Genomic DNA, 10482 nt, shown 5'->3' on the forward strand with positions numbered 1-10482 from the left:
GAAAACACAAATGGATATAAGAAATTACACGAGTACATCCTGTGGGGTTGTATTTACATGAATTAAGGAAGGAATATTAACTATTGTACTATTGTACCATGATGAAACTATTGTACAGCCCGAGTGACGTGGCAGTTAATTGGGCGTACACGTCTGTGAAAACACACCCTCTACTTAGAATGGCGGTATCTCACTGTATGTTAGTGATCGCTAAATAGAGTTTTAACGAAACCTTAAACCACTGCCATTTCAAAATCGTGAGTTCACATTTTTTTAAAAATTGAGATTTTCTTCATCTTTTGAAAATCTGAAAGACCTGGCAGCTGTCCCCACACAGCAACATCCTGCTAGGACCGACCAGCAGCTGCCCCCCCGAGGTGGAGCACCTGCTCCCCAGTTCCCCCCCAGAATCCCCCATTCCCGGTTTTCTCACTCCAAGCCCGCTTTACTCATTGTTCATTGCCTGCTTTGGCGTACGTGGACGTCTGACTTTGTGACCCCTATAAATTGCAGGTTAGCTGCTTTCATTAAAAGCCCCTGTATTTATTTTTGCACCAAAACCTCAATTACCCAAAGGTTATCAGGGAATACCCATTCTGGGCAGCTGGATTTTTACAGTTAATTGAAGGTTTGCCTGCAAGTGGGTTTGACTCTGGTTATTGAAGAATCTTTCATGTTCCTGCCCTTGTGAGGACAGCCCCTTGCTGGGGTCGGCCGTAGATGGGGCTCCCCGTCCCCAGGCTAGACACGGTGCAAGGAAGCTTTAGGGGCGGGTCGTGCTCTCTCCAGGGGCCAGGATGCAGGCTGGATGCCACTTTGGTTCATAAATGCACATAGTGAACTCCGAGTACCCGGATTCTGGCCTCTGTAAACATTTCCCGGTGGAAAGATGCCAGGGCTTTGCACAGACATGGCCGCTGTCAAACGGGGTGCAGGAGAAGTACAAGACAAACCTCCTCATGCCCAGAAAGCCGAGGAAGGCCCCGAAGACGGCCGGGGTCACTCAGAAGCGCTCCTTGAAGAGTTCTCACTGGCAAAGACGGGACAGTGTTTTGAAAAGAAGAGTCGCCTACCCCTTGGCTGGAATGTGGAGGTGCATTCCCCTCCATACGAGAAAAAATCCTATAAGGAGAGACCGTGGGGGAGGGCTCGCCCATGCCCCCATGCATGCGTGGGTGCTGGGGCCGGGCGTGGGTGCTAATCCACCCGGCCACTCTGTGCCCCACTTCCTCGTCGGTCCTGGGGACAACGTGAACCCCGCCTCTGTGGGTGTTTAGAACCGTGCCCGATCACAGCGGTATGGGTGGCACATCAACCCTCACCAGCTTCTTTGCTTCAGAGGGCTCAGCAAGTAAAAAAAAAAAATAAAAAATTTCCAAAACGCAAAAAGGACAATGCAGCGTTTAAAATGGACAGACAGACAGTTCAGCGAGTATCTGCCACGCGATGCCGACCAGAGACCAGGCCAGTGCCCCTCGCACTTAGGTGGTGATGGGCAAACGATACGGGAGCCGCCGCCTTTTTTTTTTTTTGATAATTAAAGTTACAAAAGAAAATGCTCACAAGGGCAAGGCACCCCATCAGCACCTTCCTGGAGCTTTGGGGCGTCCTGAAGGCACAGACCTGGGCACCCCCTCCTGGCGACCGTCATCACCCGCTTCCTAAGAGTCCCTTTTACCAGCCCCAGCCAAGAGCTGAGAGTCAAAAGCCTAGGACTATATTATTTTTTAAAAGGCGGATGGTGGGGAGGCCCCCGGGCCCCCTTTCTCCTACGCCGACACGATGATCCCAGGTCTAAAGAATATGCAAATCCGCAGACCCGTCTTTGAACCTCGCTTCCAAAATAAACGCTCCAGTGCCGGCGTGGGCGGCGAAACCGAGGCCCACGGTTCAGGAGCAGTTACTGCAATGCTGCAGGATGCGACGTCCGTGTTCAAAGCTGACCGGCCCGGCCCAGCTTCCAGGCTTTAGGAAGCCAGTTCGCACACCTGTGCGGACTATTTGTTTCTAGTACCTTCTGGAAGCTTGGCCCGGCTCTCTTCGGGATGGTGAAGAGCTTGAAGAAGCTGCCTCTGCAGACACAGGCCTCTTGTAGCAAAAGCAGGTGAAGGGTGGCGCCGACGATGGCTGGCTGGCTGGCTTTGTGTTCTCGGGGACAAACTCCTGACCCCCGCGGACCAACCTCAATGCCGCCTTCACAATCTGGGCTGCAACTGGGTACCAATTATACTTTCCTTGTGTCCATATCTTTCTTTATGTCGACTCACGCTTGTTCTTACTTAAATGCCTACTGAGCTTTGTTCTAAGTGAGATTGCCCTCAAAATCACAGCCTTGATGTCACTAATTATATGTTTTCTAACATGACGTAAACAATTCCCCGTGAGATGAAACATCTGCCAGCACCATGGAAAAACCACCTGCACACGCCACACTGCACAGGGAGACGTACAGCAGACCCTCCCTCTCCTGGTGCAGTCCCCAGATTAGAGATTAGATGCAGTATCCGGCCATGTCCCACTCGGGGACAACCGTCCACTCAAACCCCTCGGCTCCCCACTGCCGTGCACGGCGGCGCCCTTACAAACCCCTTTCTGTTGTTTTTTCCACTTAAACTAGCCTCCATCCCAGGAGTGGTCCAACATGTGTCCTGCCACCCCAGTCAGTCCCAAGACCCTTAACTCCAAGACACCGGATGTGGCCATGGCTGCCAGAGAAACACTTTCTTTTTGAACGGCCCTTTAGAGGAGAAACAAGCACCGTCTGGCCTTTGGCCGACAGGCTAAGCCTCGGGGGACCTGCCTGGCCATGAGGCCAGGGTGCTCCTAGCTTGTCTCTTTGTCACCCCGTGGCCGAGCACCACATGTGGGTTCGAAAGGCGGCCACACCTTGTGACGACTGAACCCTCACTGCCTGGCTTCTCTGCATGGTCACGAGTGTCGTTGGCAAGAAAACCTAACCATACAGCCGGGCGGAGGGACATGACAAGTAGGCACGTGGCTTCAGACCAGGACGCCGCGAAGAAGCGTGGTCAATTATTTTTGTTAAGGGAAAAAAAAAACTGGATTTATAGGTATCTACGTGCATAGGGAAAAAAATTGGATGGGGTTAACGAGAAGGTTTACAGTGATTGTGTCTGGGTGGCAGGATCTGTGATTATTATTTTTTAAAATGTTTTCAGTGTATCTGTGTTTTATAACTTTCCTGCAATGAATATATATTGCTTGTGTGATGCAAAAAAAAATAAACGAGAAAAATTTTTTATAGCAACATGGTACAAAGCTTACGATAGAACGTACTTGATAAAAGCGAGATTAAAGCTATGCAGAAAAATCGACCGTCAGGAAAAATGGTTGTCGGGGCAGCGGGGATGATGGGAGAATTTTTTTAAAATGGATGCGTTAAAAAAAAAAAAAAGCATGCTTTTTAGGATTTAGATGCACCCCCGGGAGAGAGGCAGAGGGGGTGCTGGATTGATCCAGGTTAAATGTGACTGTTTGCGAGAGAAGTTCAGATTGGATGTACACTTACCTCTGTTTGTGTTCTAATGTCTGTAACTGTGCTCCAAATTCTTGGTTACTTTTACAGTCTGCTTTTACAATTAAAAAAATAAAAAGCGTAAATGGGGAAGGGTGTTCAATCAACTAGAGAATCTGCCTGGGGTCTCTGGCAGCCGGACACTCTGTCCCACAGGCAGGGGGACCTTCCTTTCTTGCCGGGGACAGAGTGAGCCGAAGGTGGGTTTCAGGGGATTTCAGAGGCTGCATTTCCTACACCAGGCTTTCTCCTGTGCAGGTGTCATTACAGGGGAGAGTGCCTCCCCCGCCGGGCCCTGTGCCAGGGGCCGAGTCATCATGTCCCAGTGGGCGGACGACTGGAGGGTGCCAAGGGAGACCACGCAAGTCCACATCCCTGCCCTTCGCCTGCCATGCAAGTGGCCACTTGCCCAGGGTGGGTGGCGTGTGTTGACAGCCGGTGGGGAAGAATGTGGCCGGTCCCATTTGATCCCTGCTCCTCTCCCTCCCTCCGCCCCTGCCAAGGCTGGAGGCAACTTGGAGCCGAGAGTCTGTGGGAGACTTGGAAGGTGCCAGGGGTGTGGGGAGCAGACGCGGAAGAGGAGGTGGCTGCTCCGCTAGGAAGGAAATGCAGTGTCCCTGACCAGAGTCACACACACAGGGACGACCCGGTCAGGTCTGGGGGCTCACGCAGCAGGTCCAGCCGTATAGCCGTTGTGGGAAACACAAATCGTTCTATTTTTATCAGAATGCGAGTTTCGGGGTCAGATTTGGGTGGCGTCTTGGACTGGGCACAGCAGCTCTCTGAGCCTTGGTCATGTCATCCGTGAACGGGGTGGCACGGGGCCCCATTCCCGGGGGTTGCAGTGGGGGGGGGTGCATGCAGAGCTCGGCCCAGCTGTGAGGGTCGTCGCTGGGGAGGGAAGGATGGGAGCCCGTGGGCGGCTGCTCGGCTTCCACGCCTCCCTGCGAGGCGAGGCTCGCACAGGCGGCGCAAGGGGCGGTTCCCGGCTCGGGAAGTGCCCGCTCCGGGTTCCGATGGCCGTCCCCGAGGCTCAGCCGGGCCACGCCACGCTCCCATCAGAAAGGGTGTCTGCAGGACAAAGGCCAAGCCGCAGCTGGCCCCGGCCCGGCTCCCACCCCCTCGCCGCCCTTCGAAAGGGGGTGGTGCTGGGGAGCCCGGTTCGAACCCCACGCTCAGCACTGTGCGACGTCGTGGCTGGACTCGCCCTCCTGTAAAATGGGGGGAACACAGCTCCCGCTTCGTTTCCCAGTCCCCTCTGAACAGAAGCCCTCTTCCCTCTCCGCATCGCCCCATGTTTTCTGGGGACTGACCCCAGCCGTGGCGAGTTATGGCCCCGTCTAGCCTGTCCTGCTGGTGGGGGGGCTGCTGGCAAGCGTCGGTTATGCTGGAAGCCATCCCTTTGGGGAGGCCGTTCCCCAACATCCCGACATGGCTGGTGGTGGTGGTGGGGTCTCCTTCTAGCCACCTGCCACCTGGAACCAAATCGGGTCCCCTCAAAGTTTATGTGCTGAGCCTCCGACCCCCCGGACCCCAGAGGGCCTTTGAAGAGGTAATTAAGTCGCAGAGAGGCCGTAAGGGTGGCTCCGCCTCAATCTGATGGCCTCCTGATAAGAAGGGGACGACTGGACACCCAAGAGACCAGCGGTGTCTCTGACACAATGGGGAGAGGGGGCCCCGCAGGCCGAGAGAGGCCCAGCCCTGCCCACACCTTGACCTTGGACTTCCAGCCTCCAGGCCTGGGTGGTAACAAACTGGACGGGCTGAGGAGACGGGAAGCCGAGACCCGGAGGGCGGGCAGCAGGTCCGCCCCCTCCCACCAACCTGCCTAGGGGAGAAGCCGTTCTCACTGCCCCCAACCGACGGGCTCCAAACCGTCCTGTGGAAACGCCCCGCATTTAACCGCCTGCCTCGCTGCCGAGCTAACGCACCAGGATGTGGCACCTCAAACCTGTGGTTGTCATTCTTCCCCTTAGGCAGAGACAAAGAGTGAGTGTCCGGAACTTTTGTCCAGAAGGCCTCATGTTCGAATAAAACCCAGACCCCTCAGCATGGTCCCAGGGCCGCGAGGCCTGGCCGCTGCCGCCTGCAGCCCCGTCCCACCCCGCCTTGCTGCCTCTGCTCCTCCTCTGCCAAGACAGTGCACCCCACGTCCTCGGCACCTGCTGTCCCCAGTGCGTGCAGCAGTGTCCCCTGGATTGTTGGTCCCCAGCAGCGGCCCCAGCTCTCGGCGAGCGGTCACACGCGCACACACGCGCATGCCAGCATCACTCAGTGAGCGGTCACACGCACACACACGCGCGTGCCAGCCAGATCGTTGGTCCCCAGCAGCGGCCCCAGCTCTCCTGGTCACTCGGCGAGCGGTCACACGCGCACGCACGCCCGTGCCAGCATCTGGCCCCTGCATACATGTGTTTAAACTTGCACAGAGGCAGGTGGGGCTGCATCACCCTGGTCTTTGTGGCGCTTCTGTGAAGGCTCAGCTCAAAGGCCACCTCCCAGAGGCCCGTGCTGGCCCCACGCCCCTGAGCCCCCGGCCCCACGTGTCTGCCCCGTAGGACCAGCGCCACCGAGACATCCAGCCACCGAGCCTGCTCACTCACTTCCCGGCTGTCCTTCCTCCTCCGCGGCAGCTCTGAACGCCCCGGCCCGGCTCTGCCCCCTGCTCTGCTCCGTGGGCTGAGGTGGGTCTCCGAGTGAAGCACAATCTGGTGTGAAAATGAGAGATGCCGAACGTTAACATCTTGCGAGACAGAGTGAGTTCTGGAGAGGGTGGAGGTGGCGGCCGCGTGGCAGCCGCGTGGGCCTGACGCCCTGGGCCGCACACTCAGCACCGGCGAAGGTGGTGTAAACTGTCGTGCGTGTTCCTTTACCACGATGACAAGCTTTGAACAGACATGTTGACCATTAAAAAAAATCTATTAATTTTTCATATTGATTACGTGTTCAAGTGATATTTTGAATACAGGGGTTCAATAAAATACATTATTAAAATTAATTTCTCCTGTTTCTTTTTACTTTTTTTTAATGTGGATTTTAGACCATTTCAAGTTGCTTATGTGGCTCAGACTTGTGGCTTGTGTGGCGTCTGTTTTGGATGGTGCCGACCGTGGTCAGCACACAGTAGGCACTTTAAAACGCGCTGACTCTCAGAACAAACACCGCTGCCGCCAGAGAGGCGCTTCTCTGTCCGTCCCCTCCCGTCCCGTCTGCGAGGCACGCTGTGGCAGAGCCGCTCCGCACCCAAACGGTCCCAACCAGTACCTACCGTGATGCTGAGAGCGGCACCCGCCGTGTGCTCGGCAGCTAACGCGTGGCAGGAACTGTCACGGCACGTGACCTGTGTCACCCAGCTCAATCTTCCAGCCAACCTTGCAAAGTGTCACCCCCGCCCCAAGGTTACCAGCTGCTGAGTGCGCAGCCAGTACTGGCTCACGCTGCCTCCCCAGTCCACCCTGTCCCACGGGACTGCCTGGGACAACACGAGCCCCTGCAGGGCAGCCGGTCCCTGCTCTCAAGGGCCCAGAAGAGAATGAAATGATTCATAATCTCTGGCCAGCTCAAGCTTGCCCATCCAGACCTGCAGCCAGCCCTCTCAGGTTGAAGGATTCCTGGAAACCAGTCCTGACCCCTATGGCCATTCTCGTTCAAGGCAGCTGTGGCAGGCGGCACTGGGCCCAGCCAGACCTGCGAGAGGGCCCTGCCCCACCCGTGTGCTGCAGGTGTGGCCTCTGCCTCCAGCCCTGGGGCTGCAGGGCCAAGCCCACCAAGACGCCAGATCTGGAGCTCGAATCTGTTTGCACAGGCCACCGTGGTACCTAACGTGACAGCTCCGTGGCGGGGGGAGAGGGGCGGGCTCAGGTCAGCACCCTTCAGCAAGAGAAAGAGGTTTGCAACGCACAGACGGAAAATTCCCCGTCTCCAGGCCCCAATTATGTCTTCCAACTGCGGGCGTGAACTTGAGCAGACTGCCTGGGTCTGGTCGAAGAGGTAGTCGCCTGAAGGAGCCAAGAGAGACCTGCTTCCCTCGGGGACAGCTGGGTGGCTGACAGCAGAGAGATAGATACTCGCCGTCTGGGGGACCCAGAGTCCCTCGCTCCAGGAGACACCAACGAGTCCAGCCCCGGAGCCTGGCCCCAGACCAGCCGCGGCAGCCTCACCTGGGAAGTCAAACCCTCGGCCGCCACGGCCTTCCCAATCAGAAACTGCGTTCCTGTGGCCCTCCGAAGGTTCTGAGCCACGCCCAAGTGTGAGGACCAAGGCTTTGCCACTCAGAGGCCCGCAGACCCGTGTCTTCCAGCAGCTTGTCAGAGACAGGGCATCCGGGCCTCACCTGACCCTCCGAGTCAGAATCCGCCCCTGTCAGCACTCCCGGGGGGCGTGCGAGCATGTTCAAACTTGGGGTGCACTGGCCCAGACCTCCTTACCCTTGGGCCAAAGGTTTCAAACTCGAATGTTTTCAGGGGCCGAGCAGGTGACGTTAGGAAAAAAGGCAGAGCGGAGTCGGGTCCAGCTGCCCGATGCCCTGCGAAGTGCAGGCTCGGGATGGCCCGATCGTCCACTTTTTTAAAGAGCGCGTGCAGACCCCGACACCAGAGTGGAATTCCCTGATTTAAACATTACTGTGTGGGTCACACAAAATGAGGCCTGCAGGGGCCAGCCTGAGACCCTGCCCGCAGGCCCTGGGGCGGGAAAGGCGCCTGAACCCTGGGTGAGCTGGCTGAGCTGGGCGGCTCTCCCGGGTGTGGACACAGCAGGGACTCTAATCGGGCTGGAAGGTCCCAAGCTCAGCCACATAACAGAATTGCCTGCAGTGCTTAAAATACTGACGATAGGCTCCAGCCCCAGCCGGTCTGTTACCTGGTCTGAGGCATGACCCGAGCAGCGAGCTGTTAAGTCCCCAGGTTATTCCGAGGTGCAGCAGGGTCGGGGAACTGCCCCAGTAACAGTTTAGGCTTCGTGGGCCCCACGGTCTCCGTCACAGCGAGGCCATGCTGCCACCGCCGTGCAAAGCAGACGCAGATGATATTTCGTGACCGAGCGTGGCTGTGTTTCCATTACACTTGCTTTATGAACAGAGTTTGAACATCGTGTGATTCGCACACGTCCTGGGGGGTTATTTTCCTCTTGGTTTTTTTCAAGCACGGGAAAACCATTCTTAGCTCACAACGACAGGTGGTGGGCTGGGGGCCGTGGGTTGACCCCCGGGCCGAGGAGTGAGTCGAGGGGACGGAGGCTTGGGCCGCGGGGCCTCTTCCTTCCCGGCATTTGCCCGCAAAATCTCCCCAGCACAAAGTCCGAAACTTTAGAAGCACTTGATGATGAAAAGGTTATGTTGACAGGGCCCGATCAGGTAGTGGCTGGATCTGGCTCTGGGCCAAAGACTTCAGATTAGGCCCCAAATCCCTCATTGCCCTGGCAGGATGTTAGGGAGCCGCCTTCCAATGGGGGACTCTGAGCCCCACCTCCCTGGCCGGCGACATCACCTGCTTCCGTGGTGGACACTGTGCTTAGAGCTCTACCTGAACTGCTTGGCTTCCTTGCCACGGTAACTGCCAGCAAGAGGACTGGGGTCACCTAGCTGTCCTCTAAGTGAAGAGACAGGCATGGGGAGACCTGGCGGTGTGCCCGAAGCCGCACGGCAAGTGGTAGAGCAGACGTGAGCTATGCCTGCCTGAGCCCAGGGCCCGCCCGCCAACGACCCATGCTCAAGACAGCCAGCAGTCAGTCACTGTCACCGGCGCCCACACACAGCCTTCTCAAGGACAGGCCTTGGGCAGCAGGGCTCGCTGAGCCTGACTGGTATCCAGATGCAGCTCAGTCTCCTCTGCCTTGAACTGCAGCCAGACCTGGGGCACCCAAGGGAGACGGCACCCTCCCCAGGCCCCATATGGCTGTGTGCTGCACATCTGGGGGGCCTCGTCGCCATGTGTTCTGTGCGAACGGCGCCCTTGAGCTGTGGAGCACGTGGCCCGCACAGCCTCCCGCGGCAGTCCTGGAGGCTGCAGGTGGGTGCTCAGGGTGCCTGGCATGGCCCTTGAACGCCGCTGTTCAAAACATCATCGAACAGGCAGAAAGGTCCGGAAGGACGTGGCACCGGGGATGATGGGGGTTGGGCTGGAAGCTTTGGGGAGCCCTTCGGGTCAGGAGCAGGGAGTGGCTGGCTCTTGCTGGGACTTCTTCTGTCCAGCTCGGAAAAGGGCCCCGCTCCCTGACCTCTCTCAGACTGGACAGATGGCAGCGCCAGCTCCGAGCCCGCGCCCTGCTCCAGGCGAGAGCTGCCCCCTCAGCCCTCCACGCCCTGGCTTCTTCAGGAAGAAAGAAGGGCCCTCGAGAGGGCTCTCTGGGCCGGCCCCCAAGCCGCCCGCCCACGCCCTCAGAGCCGTTCCCACGCTGGCCGGGTAGCACCTGGGCTGCCGGGCACTCCCAGCCAAGTGCCCCAAGCTCTCCCCTTCACTGCGGCTCCCCTGGCCAGTGTTCTCCGTGTTTGTTCTGCTTTTATGATTGGAGCTGGGCCCGGTGCCAGCGCTGCACATGTACCAGCTCTTGTGACTCTCATCACAAGCCTCTGAGGCAGAAACCGTAATCAGCCCCATTTCATAGACAAGGATATGAGGTTCAGAGAGGTTGGGTCACTTGCCCAAAGTCACACGGCTAGAATGTGTCAGAGCTAGGGATCCAGTCTGGGTCTTTCAGACTTCAGAGCCGAAACTTCGAACAGTCTTTCTAGGGAATGGATGTGTCATGTCCATGATATTGCTGCTGGTGATGATGGATGACAGTGATGGTGGTGATGATGGTGACGATGGTGACGGTGATGATGGTGATGGTGATGATGGTGATGATGGTGATGATGGTGATGGTGGTGATGATGGTGACGGTGATGATGATGATGACGATGTTGATGGTGATGATGGTGGGGATGGTGACGATGGTGATGGGGATGG

At 57.3% G+C, this 10482-nt stretch overlaps 1 protein-coding gene across 2 annotated transcripts in view; it reads right to left on the reverse strand.

The window, feature by feature from the left end:
- SCNN1B (sodium channel epithelial 1 beta subunit) overlaps nt 1-6240 on the reverse strand; it is a 27089-nt gene extending 20849 nt beyond the window's left edge. For both annotated transcript variants that reach the window (XM_025047238.1, XM_006912525.3), the window contains exon 1: nt 6139-6240. The gene's annotated coding sequence lies outside the window, so the exon portion shown is untranslated. The remainder of the gene's footprint in view (nt 1-6138) is intronic.
- Nucleotides 6241-10482: the final 4242 nt, after the last annotated feature.

The sequence above is a fragment of the Pteropus alecto genome, unplaced genomic scaffold (assembly GCF_000325575.1).
Source record: "Pteropus alecto unplaced genomic scaffold, ASM32557v1 scaffold15, whole genome shotgun sequence".
NCBI lineage: Eukaryota > Metazoa > Chordata > Mammalia > Chiroptera > Pteropodidae > Pteropus > Pteropus alecto.